The 19,492-nt window shown below is 38.0% G+C and overlaps 1 protein-coding gene and 1 long non-coding RNA gene across 3 annotated transcripts in view; one reads left to right on the forward strand and one right to left on the reverse strand.

Moving 5' to 3' along the window:
* The window catches only part of ATP13A4 (ATPase 13A4), a 121,864-nt gene that overhangs the window by 88,523 nt on the left and 13,849 nt on the right, over nucleotides 1-19,492 (reverse strand). The gene's annotated exons all lie outside the window — the stretch shown is intronic.
* LOC128780211 (uncharacterized) lies at nucleotides 115-5,152 on the forward strand. Its single transcript, XR_008426134.1, has 3 exons — nucleotides 115-246; nucleotides 3,190-3,341; nucleotides 5,029-5,152. It is a non-coding gene; the product is annotated as an uncharacterized lncRNA (long non-coding RNA).

The following is a 19,492-nucleotide window of genomic DNA, read 5'->3' on the forward strand; positions in this document are numbered from 1 at the left end:
AAGTATGAAGACAGAGGCTCGTGGAAACACAGGTGCAGGTGACAGTGGCAATAAGAGCAGGCCAGTGCTGATTCCAAGGATCCTTACAGGGTGATGTCATTACCTGGGGCTCAACAAGTCCTGAGAGTGTGGCTCTCAGCCTTCTCCTCCCATGGTTGCCGGCAGGGAAGATTCAAGTTAACCAGGTCGCAGAGATGGAGTGTAATGAGAGAGTGAGATGTATGTGTATTACTACCCAACAACCAGGTAAATATATGGGTAGGTATTAAGATCTTGTTTTCTCCCTAATGGCAACATTGCCATAGTCATTACTGTCTTGCCATAGAGCTATAAGCAAGCATAGTGCTTACAATGGACTCTGGAGCCCTGGCTGGTGTGGCTTAGTGGGTTGATCACCAGCCGTTGAACCAAACTGTTGCAGGTTTGATTCCCAGTCAGAGCACATGCCTGGGTTACAGGCTGGGTCCTAGTTTGGGGGCATGCGGGAGGCAGCCAATCGATGTTTCTCTCCCTCTTCCTCCCTCCCTTCCCCTCTCTCTAAAACATAAACAAAATCTTTTTTAAAAAATAAAATAAAATAGGCTCTGGAGTCGTATCAGACCATCTTCCACCCTGAGTAACATGCCTCCTTTAAACATATTAGTTCATTCCATCAAATTACAAACACAAATCCTATTGGTATGGGAGCCATTTATTCTCTTCAAGACAATTTTGCATTTCTCTGCTGGCTTCCTTAAATATTTGGAAATTTAAATAATTCAGTTTTTAAAATTTACCTCCCTAAAGGTAATATCTTTACCCTCATTTTGAATGTGAAGAACAAGTTTTACTAATAACTTCCATGCACTACAACAAATCATGCTAAAGGAATTCATTCACCTCATTGTTTATCTGAACCCCAAGCCCCAGTCAAATTTCTGCCTCAGTCGTTTCTTGTTTCACACACTTCCTTGCTAAAGGATGATTTTGTAAGTGTCCTGTAAGTTAACTTGACTTCTAAATCCAGAAGATGAGAAATGTTTAACCTGAATGATGTAATCCAGAAATCTTAAATTAGAGGCTTAAAATTTATGATCTGCACAGTTTCATTGATGATCTGCTAAGTAGTTCTTAAAACTTTAATTTGGTCTTCGGTTATTTTCACATAAAAAATTCTGACTTCTACCTTTAACTTAAAATAAATGAGAAATTGTGACAACACTGTGCGCACATTCTTGCACTGTAAGAATCACCTCGAGAGCACCAGGAGAGGTGCAAAATCACCCAGGAACTAACCCAACACCATCCAGTGAGAGGGAGCTGGAGGTGCGTTCACACAGGGTGATCTTTAACAGCATTGCAAAGGAATCAGCTCCAGCAGCATCTCACAGTACGGATGACTCTCAGTAATATAATAAATAGCAAGTGAAACAGTCAGTGAGAAGGATTACACCAGCATGTTAACCTTTTCATAAGGTTAAAAACAACTCAAACTTAAAATATATTTTTAGGATACACAGGTAAAGGAAAACTCTATAGAAAGAAAAGCAAGGGAATAATAAATGCATGAAGCAAGAAAATGCTTACCCGTATTGGGGCAGGGCAGGGAGGTGAGGGGCTACATTGTCAAGTGTAGGGTGTTGTCAAGGTCCTAGATTTGTTTGCAGTTGTTCGGTCATCACATTATGATAGAGGCCTAACTAACTAACTGAATAAATGTAACACATCATGGATAAATACTGACAATAGGTCACCAACCCAGGATGTGGACAATCTAATTGTGAGCACTAAAGCCTTAGGAAAAAAAGAAAGAAAGAATCAGCCAGAGTAAGTAAGAAATGAGCAAGGGTTCTTCTCCCTTTTCCCACGGCCTATGCCATGCTTTTTCCCCCCAACACTTAGGCTATAAGTGTTGGGGGGAAAATGATTCGTAAGTGATTCCATTTCTTAGCGCATACTGGGCCTGCTCGTGGCAGTTACTGTCTCACCCCATTATGTTTTGTAACCAAGGGTGATTTTGCCCCCAGGGATACATCTGGAAATGGCTGGAGACATTTCTAGTCACTCTCTGGGCTAGAGGTGCCACTGACATCGGATGGGTAGTAGAGACCAATAATACTGCTAAATATCCTGTAATGCAGAGGACAGCTGCTCCCCAACCTCCAGAACAACAACAAAAAAATCATCTGGTTCAAAATAAGGCCATGGTTGATGAGCTTGCTGTAGGCTTTTGGTTCCCCCACCCAACCTAAGTAGGTCTCTAGGTTCAAATGACAAGAATGTCATCTTCAGCACCCAGACAAGAACTAGAATGTTTTGATATGGAAATCTGTAGTAAAAAAGGATTCACACTTAATGCCAAATGATCACTAAAGTCAGTAGTGGTCACAGCAACTCATTTTGCAGCTGAGGGTACTGAGGTGCTAAGAAAGAAAGAAAATGGCCATGTGGTCTACACCTGCTTCCCTCCCCAAGCTGAGCCACTCTATTTCACTCTGCCCCAGCCACAAAGACATTTCCTGAACACACAGAGGGCTTTCCTGCCTCGGGGTGTTCCCGTGGCTGGCTACCTCTCATCTTTGTAAGTCTCCTTTAAGTGTTTCCTTCTCAGACAGGTTTCAACCTCCTATATTTTAATTATAAGCCCCTGATCTCATACACTCTTTACAAACACTTCTCTTTACCATTTGCACAATTTGCAAATAGTATTTTTTGCTTACTTTTCTAACACTTCCTCTTCTCTGTCCCCCACAAACAGACTTTATGTTCTATCCGTTTAGGATCCAGTCAAGATTATTTCCTCTGATGCTGTTTACCCAGCACCTAGTACATTATCTGCATATAGTTGACACTTGGTAAATATTTGCTGAATGAATGAATAAATAAATGAGCAACTCTACTAGAGGAAAGAGGGAAGGAAGGAAGGAAGGAAAGAAAGAAGGGGAGGAGAAAAATTAATAAGCTTTTACTAGCCTTGTTCCTAATTCAACAAGCTTATTTACTATGTCCTCTTCTTGGACAGTCTAAAAATTAAATCAGTCCACTGGGGAAACAGGGTAAGGAAGTGTAAGCAACTCCCAGATGCAGCTCTCTGACTTCGGTCATTCGGAACTGTTAACTAGTCTCGTCATTTGCATCACACTGAAGTTAACCTGTAAGGCTAGGTTTCTTGAACACTGCTTTTTCTTCTTCTTTATAATCTGTCTCCAGAAGTTTAAGAGTTGCTCAAGACTGAGTTTCACAACTTTCCCTTCAAAGGAGACAAACCAAAAGTCTGGGCTGGAAGGGACAAACTAATCAGGACATCTGCCGCCGCCCGGGCTCCTGCTCTGGACCAAAAGGTGTTTTTACAATTGCCTCAGGTGAGCAGTGCCAATTTCCCAGTCTAATAAAGTACTTTATAAGAAAAATTACTTTTAGAAAGGAAATATTCTCCAATGATGATTACTTAACAGCTGTGTCCCATTTTCCAAGAACAACGTTGACATCTGGTGAGTGGTGGCAAGACTGAGCCTTGGGGGGATCCTTAGGAGTCAGGTGACCTGGCCACCATTCTCTGCCCCATGGCAGACTCTTAAAATGGCATTTAACTCAATTTAATTCCTGGCTCTGGAATGCCAGGACCTGAGTCCCAGTTTCCTTGCCACAGCACTACCTCATGCAGTTGCTACAGGACACAGTGAAATGACATCTGCGTCAGGTGGCTGGTCCCAGAACCAGAAACTCATCATAAAAACCCTTAGCTGCTGCATCCCCGGCATCAAGTCTCAAGGTGTCTTTGCTTCAGTTCAGTTCAAATTGCCTCCTGTGTCTAAGGCCCCGGGTAAGGTAGGACTGGTGGAGATAAATTTCCCACCCTCCAGGCTCTGACAGGAAAGATGATAAATTGAAAAATAAGTATAATTCAGAACAGAAAACATTGTGTCGTGTGTTTTCTGGGGGGAAATGCTATTAGATTAAAATGATGAAAATGTACTACTGAGATGATGAGGAAAAATTTTTCAGGAGAATTGCTACCTGAGGTGAACTTGGAAAGAATTGTTAGAATATCAATAGTTGCCAAAGGAGGGTAGGAGAGAGGCACCGCAGATGAGATGGGGAGCATTCAGGGTGGTATGTCCCAGACGAGAGGTGCTCCAAATGGAGGAACTAGCTTCAGGAAAGATGCAAAATCTGACAACAAGGAGTGTATTTAAGGACAAAATGTCAGTTTAAAACATTACAGGTCAATGTACCATCGTGTTACAATGAACCCAGTCACATATGGCCAAATAATGCACCTCTGGGTGCCACTTTGGGACTCTAGAACACATACTCTACTCTGGCTAGCCATTGGCCAAAAGAGTTTGCTGAACCCCTAAAAACTACATCTCCATTTCCCCCCTCTACAACCAGAGGGTGGACCTCTGGTGGCTTCCCTGCAGCTGGTGTCCTCAGGAGAAGTCCGGAGCTGAGGGGCTGCTGCCTCTGGCCACTCCGACTGGGCAGCAGCCTGGTTATGGAAGCAAGACGAACATACACGCTTAGGACATTAGTGTCCTTTGACTAACCAGTGTTTCCTTTCTTCAGCCCAGGAGGCTTCCAGAAAAGCAACCTGTCCTACCCACCCCTCCGTGGAATGCAGGGTAACACCCTGCCCCACAAGTAATTGTCCACTTGGCTGAAGCTCATGAAAATATACAGTTTGTGTGAATGATTTCTTTTCGTGTCCCACTCACCCTAAATATATATTTTTCCATATTCTGCTTTAATCCTTGTAATCCTAGAAGGAAGGTAATATTAGCCATGGCTAAGAAATAAAAAGGTAAGGCTCAAGGAGGTTAAGAATGTACCCACAGTCACCCAGCTGGTAGGTAACAAAGTCGGGTTCTTCTTACTTAACTCCTTCTGCCCAAGAAGACCACCTCTCATGAAGACAATCCCTCTTCAGCTCTTTGATATTGTCATCTGGCAGGTGTCAGAACAGTACTTGAACTTTTGCTGACTGCTTTCTTTTTGACTAATAATGAATTTACCGCCCAGACAAGTTCTCAGTTTCCCCTTAAACAGGTTTCCACAAGCTTCAAACTGCAGGGTAAAGGATCTAGGCAAGAGGGACTCCACCCAGCAACCAGATTATAGTTTCTACAGGCAACATTTTAATCTTCTGAGCTGGCGATCTGAGACCTGTGAGGCTGCCAGAGCACAGACAGGTCAGTATCTGAGACTAACCCGTATCTGAGTATCTGAGACCATCCTACCTGGGGACTAACTCACTACACTGACTCACTCTCAGAATACAGGCCTGAGACACAGCAGAGCAAGAGAAAAGGCCACATTTAAAGATGAAACACTTGGATTCAAGACCTGATTCTGCCACTTAATAATTTTATTGGTAGATGAGTAGATAAAAGAGCTATGATACATTTACAAAATGGAATACCACTCAGTCATTAAAATAGGAAGAAAAGTTTACCCTTTGCGATAGCATGGATGGACCTGGAGAGTATTATGCTAAGTGAAATAAGCCATTCAGAGAGAGACAAGTGCCATATGGTTTCACTCATATGTGGAATCTAATGAACGAACTGAAATAACAACCGAAATAGAGACAGACTCACAGGTAGAGAGCAGGCTGACAGCTCTGGGGGTGGAGGGTGGAGGCATCAAGCAAAAAAGAAACAAGAAAAACAATTCATGGACCTGGACCACAGTGTGGTGATTGCAGCGTGGGGGTGGAGGTAGAAGAAGGTGTGGAAGGATAAATGGTGATGGAAAAAATAAAATAAAAGAGATTTTTAAAAAATAAAAATGAGTTTATCATCTGGAAGTCATGATCCCACTTAAAAAATAAGAATACTAATGCCTACCTGACAAAACTGTTACGACAATGAAATGGAGTAACAGCGGTGAAATGTTACTCAAATATTACCTGTCATTATGAGGGCAATTAGACTACAGGCTGCTTGGTAAACCCTTGGTGACAACCTGACATGTCTGGCCCCTCCTCATTCAGATCACTTCCCTCCCACACAGTACAACATAGCTACCCAGTTACTGACTAGCACATCCTGCTATTTTAAACCTCTGCAAGCCATTACGTCTACCTGATATTTTTCTTATTTTCTTAGGAACTGTTACTAGAACGTAAATTTCACAAGGCAGAGCTTAGGTCTGTCTTGTTCATTGCTGTAATTCTGGCACACAGTAGAAGAGTTCCTGGCACACAGTAGGTTCACACATATTTTTTAAGTGAACAAATGTCTCAGATTACATTATAGGAGTTCTGATCTAAGGAAGTAGATTGAAATATCACTAGACTGGTAAACAGAAAGGCCAATAATGACTATGATAGACTGTTAGCCTCTGGTGGAGCTTAACAAACATCCAGTCCTACATTTTGCAGAGTAAAAAAACTGAGATCTTAAGAGAATTCTCAAATAGGAACACTTGGAAAGCATAGGAAAAGCAATGATCTCCTTCTAAAGTCTACTTCCACTCTTTAATCAATGGGGAATTTATCTTGGCAAAAAATTGTATCCCCAAGTATTATTTGTCTTTATTCCTTTACCATAGGATTTTGGAGGGAGGAAGATGCTATCATGAACTCTGAGGGAAGGAAGGAATGAAGATGATCTGGTCCTGCATTTCTTTCACAACGTGAAACTCCCACACCTGCAATGAAGCAAACTCTGCCTCCTGGGGAAGCCTGTTCCATTTGCAGACAGCCCTATGGATAATTACACCATGGGCCAGACATTGGGCTTGAGCACCCTCCCATTCAACACACGCACACACGCACAGAAACACTTCCCTTTCTATCAGAAAAATGCCATTTGCATCTGTGAAAGCATCATAAGATCAATCTGAATATATTGATCGTCCATTAGAAGGTTACGTCTAAGCAAGGGCCTGTGTAGATAAAAGTTATTTTGAAAATCACTGTGCTACTGACCTCTCTTGTTGACAATGCCTGAAATCTTTTCCATGTAATAGAAGTAGAAGAAAAGTATGCCATAGAATGATAGTTACCATGCTTTTTTAGAATAAGGAGCCCTTCCTTAATATTGCTGGTGCTGGACAAGTTGTTAACACCACTTTGGAGAGCAGTTTTGCCTTATATAATAAAGCCGGACAGATGCAAACTGGGTGACCCCGCAATTCCGCTTCTGTCTTCTCTACAGAAGTGTGTACGTGTGCACCAAGGGATGCAAAAAAGAAAAATTCAGAGCTGGGAACAATCTACAAGTCCAGCAACAACAAAATTGACTAGTATATTCTGACACAATAAAAATGAAAAAATTAGAATTTTATGCGATAATATGAATACATCTCACAAATACAAGCAGAAGCAAATGCAAAAGAATATAATCAATGTGATAACAATTATATATACTTCAAAAATCTTGTTATTAGATTCTTATACAAATTTAGAAAAAATACTTTTCTTAAAGGCAAAAAATAATCATTGCAAACGTCTGGTGAGAGGGGGTTACCTCTGGATTGGAGGAGGCAGCAGAGATGAGAGCAGTTAGGGAGGGTCCCAGGAAAAGTTCGGGAGTGCTAGCAGTGTTCTCTCTTCAATTTGGCAATGAGCAGAAGGGTTTTGACTTACTGTTAAACTGTTTAAATATATTTTTGCACATTCACATGACAATTCAAAACTGCCACATATTATCAAGTGACATACTACTACTTTCTGCTTGTGGGGGCCACATCAATGCTTGTTGGGCACAGAAGTCCTTGGACCCATAGCAGTAACCCTAAGACTTACCTAGAGTCATGTCCCATGGGTTCGCAAGCACTAGCTTGGAGATAAGGAACCCTGGGTTCTAGTCTGAACTCTGGTTCTATTAAACAATCCCTTTCCCCTCTTAGGGCCTCAGTTGCTCCATCTGCAATAGAGAGGTCATGACCTCTTGAGTCCCTCTAAATTTTAATACCCATAGTTCCTATAAAAATAGAAACCTCCCAAATATCACCTAAGTGATAGCCTACAGTCCTCTAATGGGCACACACTGAAGGTCATAAACTTGCCTGGAGGTGCCTGCCTCCACCTCAAAGGCCATGTCCAAGTGGCCTTCACTCAAGCATCAACATTTTTTTAAGGAAAAATAACAAGTGGCTCCCATTGCATCGCTTGTGCAAATTGGTGTTAATATAGTGTGTAGGCCAACTGTTTGAGAATTACTAGACAACCCCCTCTGGAAGACTGAGAATGCCACATTCAGGAAGTCCCATGCCTGACCCCCAGAAGGGGTTCTAGCATGTCATTGGGTGACTCCATGGCCACTACGCCATATTTATCAACTGAGCATCAGAATCTCCCAGTGTGACAAGGCCACTAGATTCATCCCCATAACTAGTATTTAGACTTGAGCATGGCCTTGGGGAAGGCTTCTCATATTCTATAAGATGAGAAGATCAAGCTAACATGCATGATTCTGGTTCTCACGGATAGAGAAGGAGCCTCTTGATCTGCTGGAGAATGTTAAGCAAATGAACAGAGTGGCGGATGGTGAAATTAGAATAGGTGATAGGGAAATGGTGACTTACTGTATTTTGCTGTGTATGATGCACACTTTTTTGCCCAGTTTTTTTTGAAGGAAAAATAAAGATGCACATTATACATGGGTAGTACCTGAAATACCTTGTATCTGTCCTTGTGTTTTGTAATTATTTGTTAGATAAAATTTCTTGTGCCATAGTATATTCAAAAATAAATGCTAAAATTCCTTTATAATACAAAAAAACAAGTATCTAAATATAAGTAAATAAATAATTGGATTAAACAAAACGAAAGATTGTTTCCCTGAAAGTTTGGGCCCAAAACGTGGGTGGGCATTATACACGGCAAAATATGGCACTAAGAATAGAAAATCGGGAGAACAGTGGGCCACAAGGAAGACCAGGGTTTCTACATTTTTCAAATATCTGGGATGCCGCCCCCAAACAGGGTAATTCAGGACATGAAATGCTGGGCTCAATTGTTATGATATACCTCAGGGGGGTTACAATTTATTATTACAGAAGTAATACATGCACATTTAAAGATTAAAACATTAAAATACAAATCAAAACTTTACATTCTCACAACCCAGAGGTCAGCAAAATCAACAACTTACTGATTATATTGTTTTTTTTTTTCTTTTACTGAAATGAAACCACGCAACAAATGCTATTTCACAATCTGCTTTTTCATTCAATGGCTTCCATTTTCTAGGTCAGTGAGTTTTCATCTCAACTAATAGCCAAATCATATTCAGATTTCACCAATGGGTCCACTTACATCCACTACAATTGTTTGTATGTGTGTAATATATAACATTAATATGTATAATAATACTGAACACTTCACAATAAAAGTGCCACACACTCTTATATGATTATTATTATAATTTGCTGATTCTACTAATATAACTCTTCCCCTATTTCATGAAAATGCCTTTCTGTAAATGGCTGCGAGAATGACTTTCTTCCAGTCACTCTGTAAGGGTCCATACCCTGGTAGCTATGTCCCCCCACCTATTTCAGATGTCACACAAAAATGACAAACAACCTAATCACCCCCTGTTTTTATTTTCACTTTTTTAGTAGTAGCATTTATACCACAGGGAAATGATTTTTTTTAATCTAAACGTTTTATTTATAAAGAACATCATTTCTCCATAGATTTATATATCAAGCCATTACATTGTACACCTTAAACTCATACAATGTTACATGTGAATTACATGCCAATACAGCTAAAAAAAAAAGCCTATGGGCAAAAAACTTAATTTTTGTTTTATTTTGCATTCTAAAAATTTTGTTGTGTGATTTTGTGTCAATTTAAGTTTGACTCTAAGCCAAATAAAAGGGATTTTCTTAGCACAGTGCTTCCAAGTTTTTTCACTTAATGGCACCCATATTCTGACAACATTTACATAAGGCATATCGGTAAAAAGACGAGACTGTTTAAATCTGTAGGGATCAATAGTTTGATGTTTCTGCAAGGACCTTGGCAACACAGCTGTAAAACCCCAGGGCCATCCATGGAGTTCCAGTGGGGCAGACTGGCCTTATCTGATATGTAGAGCAAAGCAATATCTTTCTCTCCTCTTATTTCACTCAATCTAATCAGAGTCATTATCTGGTAAAGTTGCACCTAAAATTAGTAAAAATATTCTATCTAATCCACCAGTACGTCTTTATTCAGCAGTTTTTTAAATTTGTTTTTACTTTTGTGTTTGCTTTGCAAATGCTGCCCTAACAATTTTTAAAAGCGCTATTTAATTAAAACTTTATGAAGCCTCCTCAATCCAAATTAATCTTGTTTACCCACACCCTTCTCATTCTCTGAATTACCGCCACCACTACACATCCAGTTATATGACACAAAAACCTAAAAATTCCTTTTAATATTCCCCTCCTCCTCTCCCAATATCGAATCAGTTCAAGGTCTATTGATTGTGTCTCCTTGATATTTCTCAAATTGATCTCCTCTGATACATCCTGATACTATTACCTGTTTAGTTCAACCTGTAGTCTCTATAACATCACTGCAAGGGCCACCGTTTCCAGTCCCATCTGTGTCCACATTGTTGTCCACACTGCTATAGAGTTACCTTTATAAACTGATATTCAATTTCAGTTCCTCATAGAGTGACCAGCCATCCTGGTTTGTCCTGAACTGAGGGTCTCTTAGGATGTGGGTTGTCAGTGCTAATGCCCAGAAAGTCCAGGCGCACCGGGATTGTCTGTCCCATACTTCAAACACTCACATCCCCTTAGAATGGCAAGACAAATTGTTACTCATCTTCTCCCCACTATCTTTTCAACCTCGACTCTGTTTTCCCAGTCCCACTCCATCACGCACATTCCCTGGGCACCACCGTTGCCAAGATACCTTTCAGTTCACAACGTGCTTTGTTCCTTTACATCTCAGTACCTTTATCTATTGTGTCTCCCTGATTTAGAATGTCCTTTGCCTTATCAGGGTTTTGGTAACCCCCTGTTCATCCATCTCACTTCTTTTCTATTGACACTTTTTTACTGAAATCATCCAGGAGCTGGCTCTGTTCTTGTGCACCTTGCAACCCACTGAACTCTATTCTCCACCAGATACTGAGCTCTAGGACTTTTCTTTGTACACCTAAAACCTAGCACAGGGACTCACACATAATAAGTGCTTAATAAATGAAGAATGAAGGAAGGAAAGAAGGAAGGGAGGAAGGGAACTCATTTCCCTAGATCAGTTTGCCTTCTACATAGAATTTATAGGTATTTGAGTTAGTTAAATAAAATATTTCCTTCCCTGAATATACTGTTAGCTCCTTGAGGTCAAGAGCCCAGCTTTTCCTATTATTTCTACAGCATCCACATTGCAGAGACTCATTACATTTGTTCAGTTGAAATAGTCTGGCTAGTGTCAAAGACAGAAGAGTTGGGTGACCTGAAGGTGTTTGTTGGGGGACATCTCAAGAGAGACTGTGAGGATAGTATGTGTGGTCCAGAGGCGATAACTGAGTGCTAACCCTTCCTGCGTGACCACTCCTTTTCTTAGGGGGAAGTCTCTTTGTTTCTAAATAAATAGAAGTATAGAGAGCTGATATTTTCTATCTGTTGATCAATTAGGCACTGGAAACCATTGAAGCCGCTGTACCCTCAGTTGGGTTCTCTGACTACTGAGAGAAAAAGATTCCTTGCTCAGTGATCATATAGTCCCTACTTGCAAGCCATAACTAAATATCTATACCAATATGCCTAAATGGGAGACTACCAACCACATACATCAGAATCACAGAAGCATTTTGGAGGGCTACCACCCCAAATTTATAAAGATATGGCCAGAGGATCAAGACATTTCCAGATCAGTATCCCAGCTGATTCTTATGCACACTGGCATTTGGGAACTGCTCATCAATATAGTGAAAAAGACTCACCCTTTAGACAAGTAATATTTCTTCTGTTAAACAAGTATTATAATGATAACTACCTCATAGGGTAGATGTGGCAATTATATATTATGTTGCCTATAAAGTGCTATACAATATATACAATACCTGATATATGACAAGTTTTCAGTATGCATTGTATTAACCAATTCTGTTTCTAGACTTTGAGTTCCTGGATGAAAAGAACATAACATTTTTCATCCTTATAGTGACCATGGCATTTTAGCATCCAGTATAAGAGCTTAACAATAATAGGTCCCCAACAAATTGAATTATACCGAACTTTAATCTTGAATAAGGTTGGAGGAAAAACTTAAAATAGAATGTCATTTTTACTTAAATTGGCCAAGATCTTTGACAGCTGCTGAAAGCTGATCTAAGAGAGTTACAAGGGCATTCTTGTACAATGCTGGTAGAAGACTTCCACAAAGCACACACTTTCTGGAAAGCAATTTAGCAAATTTGCTAGGAGTCTTAAAAGGGTTTATAATTTTCACTACAGTAATACAATTATTATTTCCAGGAATATCTCTTAAGAAAATAATATGAAATGAAAAGGTAAGCTTCTATGGGTATTTTTATACACAAGGATAAACAATACATAAGCACTGGAAAGAACCTCACTGTCTGGTATTAGGAGAATGGTGGTAAATGCCACACCACCTCAAAATGGCATGTCATTTGGTCATCAAATTAAAGTTTATAATAGAATTTTAATGCCATAGGGAAATATTTATAATGGATTAAGTGAATAAAAACATTTTAGTTTGAGTCCAATAATATAAAAGGAAATTTACAGGAAAAAAGGGAGCAGAAAATATAAAAAATGTTAGCAAAAATAAGGTGATAGTTATTTCCTGACACTTTTTTATGCTTTAAAAAATTTATACAATAGAATAGATTTTAAAACAGAGTCAGAAAGTAATACTGATTTTAAACATAAATAAGACTTTCACTTCTAGAAACATGGAGTAAGCTTATTTTTTTCCTATTCTTCTCAATAAATGCAACTAAAGTCCCTAGACATTATATAGGAAAAAAAACACATTAAAAGACTCTGCATGATGAAGGAAAGGTAGATTGACTATAGAGCTTGGGAACTAAGGAATTAATGACACAGTAGTGAGTTCCCTGGCTTGGGGAGGGGGTTGTTTGGGGAGGTTGTTTGAGGGGGGGAGGTTGTTTAAGGGGGGGAGGTTGTTTCTTGTTTGTTTTGCCTTATCTATGGCTTAAAGCAGAATAAGCTGGCAAACCTGAAAACAAGGGCAGACAAAACACACATACACATAGAGCCTGATCTGTCTAGCAAATGAACAAGAAAGGGTTCAAAGTTCACACAAAAAAATGTAGCTCCACCCAAACTATACCAGCAAGTGGGGAGTGTAGACTGCTTTTCTTATCATATTATAAAGAGGCACCTCAACCTACTGCAAGGATGATGTCAGAGAAGTCTAAGTAGGGGTCGGGACTTTTATCTCCACCAAGTACCAATTAGCACCCTTCCCCTGTGGTGTCCGTGGAAACCATGTGGAGCCTGACCTGCACTCCCAACCAGCAGTAACAAAGTTCCCTTCACCCCCCATGCCTGGGTGTTGTCAAAGGAAGCCAAGTAGAGAGTCAAGACTTTTTACTACCATCTAACAATAACAAGACCCCATCCCAACGCATCAGTGAGATATGTGTCAGGAGTAGTGAGGCACTCCCAATCCTCCAAGTCAGAGAGGTATGATTGAGGTGTGATTGGAAAGCTGGCACCCCAACTCAACCAGCAATAATGAAGAGCCTCCCCTTCCTCAAGTGTCAGTGGGGGCTGAGTGGTCAACCTGGACTCTCATCACCAACTGACAGTAAGAGGTGGTTCCCTACTCCTACTCTATTGGAGCATTGTCAACAAAGGCCAACTGATAAAATCCAGAGTCCTATAATAACACCTAATTACAGAATACCTACAGTATCCAGGTTTTATCTTGTAAATAGTCTCACCAAGCACAAGATCTTAAACTGAATGAAAAAACATAATCAATAGATGCCAACACAAGGATAAAAGAGATGCAAGAATTATCTGATGAGGATTTTAAAGCACCCATCATATAAATCCTCTAATAAGTCACATTAAAAAAATAAAAATATGAAATATTTCAACAAAGGAATAGCAAATATAAAGTAGGACCAAAAGGAAACTTTTAAACTGAGTAATCACAATTATTGTTTCGAAGTCCGTTGATGGGCTGAATAGCAGAATAAAGGGACAGGAAAGGGTCAGTGAAATGAAACCCAGAACAATAAAAATTGCCCAATCTGAATTACAGAGAGAAAACAGTCAAAAAAATGTTGAACAGAGCCTGTGAAACTGTAAAAAAAAGATCTTATCATTGGAATCCTGGAAAGAGAAGAAAAAGAAGGCATGACTGAAAAAATACTCAAGAGCTGAAATATCCAAATTTTGGCCAAAGACATACACCTGCAAATTCAAGAACTTGAGCAAACCCTAAGCAGAATAAACCCAAAGAAGTCCACAGAAATAAATACATGTATAATAGTCTAACTTGTAAAAACTAAAGACAAAGAGAAAAGCCTTGAAAGCAGCCAAAAAATAGTAATACCTACCTATAAAGGGAAAAACAACTTGAATGATTGCAGATTTTTCATCAGAAAACATAAAGGCCAGAAGGAAGTACTACACATTTCAGGAGCTAAAATGAAAGACCTGTCAATGTAGAATCCTATGTCCAGTGAATATACTCTTCAAGAATGAAAGGGAAATCAAGATGTTCTCAGATTTAAAAAAATTAAGAGAACATGTTGCCAAAACACCAACCCTAAATAAATGAAAAATAAAATATTTTCTAAAGAGAAAATAAATAAAAGAAGAAAACTCAGAATATCATGAAGAAAGAGAGAAATAAGAGAAATAATGATAAACAGGAATAAGAGTAAACAGACTTCGCTTCTCCTCTTGCGTTTCCTAAATTACATTTGATGGTTGAAGCTAAAATTATAATACTGATATGGTTCTAAATGTATGCAGAATATTTAAGACAATTATAAACAAGGGTGAGTAAAAGGATAAAAAGGTGAATATTCTTAACTTCACTTGATCTGATAGAGAACACTAGTAAAGTGTGGCAAGTTAGGCATATACAGTGTAGTACTTAAGCACTAAAAAGCAATACAAAGATATACACTCACACACAGTATCCATAAATCAAAATGGAATTCTAAGAATTGTTTAAGTAACCCAGAAGAAAACAGAAAACAGAAAACAGAGATACAGGCAAAAACAGAAAGAACAAAACAAAATATAAAATGGCAAACATATGCTCTCACGTATCGATAATTACATGAATTTTAAATGGTCTAAACACATCAATTTAAAGACCAAGACCATCTAAGTGGATTAAAAAACATTACCCAACTATATGCAATCTACAAGAACTTACTTTAATGTAACAATATCAGCAAGTTGAAATTTAAAAAAATTTCATAACAGTTTATATTCAATATTATTTCAGGTGTACAGCATAGTGGTTAGACGATCATATACTTCATAAAGTGCCCCCCTGAAATTTGCAGTACCCGAATGCCAGTATACATAGTCATTGCAATATTATTAGCTATATTTTCTATTAGGCAGGTTGAAATTTAAAATGGAAAAAGTTGTATTAGGCAAACATTTGTCAAAAGAAGGCAGAGTGGCTGTGTCGATGTCAGATAGATAGACTTTAGAACAAAGAAAATTACTAGAAACATAGGAGAATATTATATAATGATAAAAGATTCACTCAACCAAGAAAACAGGGAAATCCTAAATGTATATACATCAAACAATGGAGCTGAAAAAATACGTAAAACAAAAACCAATAGAACTAGGAGGAAAAATAGAAAAATCCACAATTATAGTTGAAGACTTTAACACCCCTCTCTCAATAATTCATTGAATAACTAAACAGAAAATTAACAAAGATATTTTAAAAACCTTAAAAACATCATCAACTAACAGGTTCAAATTGATATTTACAGAACCCTTCACCCAACAATAGCAGAATACACATTCCTTTCAATTACCCATAGAATATATCCCAAGGTAGACCATACTCTGGGCTATAAAACAAATCTCAACAAATTTAAAAGAATTAAAATCATTCATGTTGTCCTCCAACCACAATGGGATGAAACTGAAAATTATTAAGAGAAATATAAAAGGAAAAAGTGCAAACTTTTGAAAACTAAACAACATGCTTCTAAATCATTCATGGGCCCAAGAGCAAGACTCAAGGAAAAATTTTAAGATACCTTGAACTGAATGAAAATGAAAGCACAACCTATCAAAAATTTTGGAACACAGCTCAAGCAGTGCTGAAAGCGAAATTTTTATTGTGGAAGAGGAAATTCCCAATGTATTAATGTAAGTTCCCATCTCAAGAACCTAGAAAAAAAGAGCAAAAAAGCAGAACAAAGCAAGCAGAACAAAGAGAATATTAAAGAATAGAAATAAATAAAATTGTAAACAGAAAAATAATAGAGCTCATTCTTTGAAAAGATCGATGAAATTGACAAACTTCTAGCAAGGCCAAGAGAGAAAAAAAGAGAGAATATACAGATTATTAATACTAGGAATAAAGATATCAAAAAGAGAGAAAATACTATGAATAGCTACACACACAAATTTGACAACTTAGATTAAATGAACCAATTACTGAAAAGACACAATCTAGCACCACTCACTCTAAATAAATTAAATGATTTGGATAACCTTATAACAATTTTTTAAAAAATCAATTTCATACTTTTTAAGTTCTTTTTTTAAAAAAAGAAATCTGTAGTAATTGAATGATCAATTCTTCACAATCACTTCGGGACAATGGAAGAGGTTGGAACATTTCCCAATTCATTTTATGGAGCTAGTGTTACCCGATGACAAACTACACAGACAGCACAAAAAAAGAAGGAAGGAGGCAATGCAGGCAGAGAGGAAGGGAGGAAACCGCAGACCACTGTCCTCAGGAACACAGAAGCAAAAGTGCTCAATGAGATATTGGCAAATAAAGTTCAGCAATATGTCAAAAGAATTATGCACCATTACCAAGCAGGATTTATTCCAGGGATATGAGGCCACTTCAGCATTCAGAACTCAATGAAACTCACCAGACTGAAGAAGAAAGCAATCACATCATTATATAAATTGATGCAGAAACAATATTTGACAAAATTTCCCACCCCTTCATGATAAAAACTCTCAGAGAAATAGGAATGCAAGGGAACTGCCACTTGACATGGAGCATCTTTAAAAACCTATAGGTAACATTATATATATAGTTAGTGATGAAAGACTAAATTTTCCCTTAAGATCAGGAACAAGACAAAAATGTCCGTTCTCGCTCCTTATTCAGTATAGCATGGGAGTTGTAGCACAACAAGAAAAAGAAAGAAACAGCACACAGAAATAAAACTTTCTGTTTGCATACGATACAATTTGTATATAGAAAACCCCAAAGAATCTACAAAAAAACCTTTTAAAAATTATAAGTGAGTTTATCATGGTCACAAGATACAAATAAACATATAAAGACCAATTGTATGTATAAAATTAGTAATAAACATGTTAATACCAAAGTAAAAAATACAAAACATTTACAATCCCTTAATATTGAAATACTTAGGTGCAAATCTAACAAAACACATACAGGACTTATATGTTGAAAACTACAAAATGCTGATGAAGGAAATTAAAGCTCTGAATACAGGGAGAGATGTGTCGTGTTCACGGTTTAGGAAACTCAGCATAGTAGAGATTTCACTTGATATATGGATTTAGTATAATTTCTATCAAAGTCTCAGTAAGACTTTTTGTAGGTATGTATAAGATTATTCTAAAATTAATATGGAAAAGTAAATGAACTATAATAGCTAAAACAATTTTGAAAAATAAGATAAAGAGGGAACAACCATTCTGCCTGATTTCAAAACATTGTATAATTATAGAGACTTTAATTGAGATAGGCACATAGATTAACTTAACAGACTAGAACCCAAGAAATAAATCTACGTAAACATGCCCAACAGATTTTTGACAAATGTGCAAAAATAATTCAATTAAAAAATAGCTTCTTCAACCAATGGTGCTGAAGCTATGGACACCCATAGCCCAAAAAATAAAGCAAACCCTCAAACTAAGTTTCACACTTTGTATACAAAAATCAATTCACAATAGATTGCACACGTACATGTGAAACACAAAACTTTAAGAAAAAAAGTAGGAAAAAATCTTGAAACCTAGGACTAACCAAAGAGCTCTTAGACTTGACATCAAAATCACCATCTGTAAAAGGGAAAAAAATGCTAAGTTGGATTTCATAAAAATTTAAACCTTTGGTCTGTGAAAGAGCCTATAAAGAGGAGTTACTGACTGGGAGAAAATATTTGCAAGCCACATACCCAACAAAGGACTGGTATATAGAATATATAAAGAACATTCAAAACTCGGTAAAAATAAATAAATTAGATAATTAGATAATTGACAAAAGACATGAAGATACATATGGCAAATAAGCACACTAAAAGATGATCAAAGTCATTACCTATTAGGGAAATGCAAACTAAAACCACAATAATATATTACTACATCCTGTCAAAATGGTTAAAATAAAAAATAGTGACAAAAGCAAATGCTGGTGAGGATCTGGAGAACCTGGATTGCTCATATGTTGCTAATGGAAACGTAAAATGGCACAGCCATTCTAGAAAACATTTTGGTACTTAAAAAAAAAAAAAACAACCTAAACCTATAACTACTATACAACCCAGTTATTGCTCTCCTGAGTACTTATCCCAGAAAAATGAAAACTTATGTATACACAAAAAAAGCTATACACCAATGTTTTGGGGTAGCTTTATTTACCATAGCCAAATACTGAAACAACTCAGATGTCCTTCAGTAGGCAACTGGTTAAATAAATCATGGCATCATGCTGTACTCTGGAGCACTACTCAACAAGAAAAAGTAATGAACTATTCATGTGCACAACCACCTGGATCAATCTCCAGAGAATTATGCTGAATTTAAAAAAAGGCAATCCCAAAGTTTACACACTCTATAATTAAATGTATATGATATTCTTGAGAATAGAGGGTAGATACGTGGTTGTCAGGACTTAAAGAAAGCGTACAGGTAGAAATAAGATGGAAGTGACTATAAAAAGGTGAAATGCAGGATCCTTGCGGTGATGGAAACGTCTCCACCTTGACTGTACAACAGACGGTTTCTTGTGATATTGTACTATGGTTTTGCAAGTTATTACCAAGAGGAGAAGATGGGGAAAGGGTACACAGAATCTCTATGTACGTTATATCTTACCACTGTATGCACATTTATGAATACCTTTACCAAAAAAACAACTTTAAGAAAGAGTGTGTCAGAGTAGATTATCTCTGAATGATTTTCTATATCTAGAACTCCACGATTCGGGGAGGAAGAGTTCCGGGGATCCAGTGGCTCTAGGTTCGGAACGGGGGCGCTGTTTTCAGAGGTGAAGTTTCTGCAGGGCTGCACTCCGATGTTCGCGATGGTCTGTGACCCAGCCTGGCTGGGCTCCGGACGC

Source organism: Desmodus rotundus, chromosome 2, assembly GCF_022682495.2.
Source record: "Desmodus rotundus isolate HL8 chromosome 2, HLdesRot8A.1, whole genome shotgun sequence".
NCBI lineage: Eukaryota > Metazoa > Chordata > Mammalia > Chiroptera > Phyllostomidae > Desmodus > Desmodus rotundus.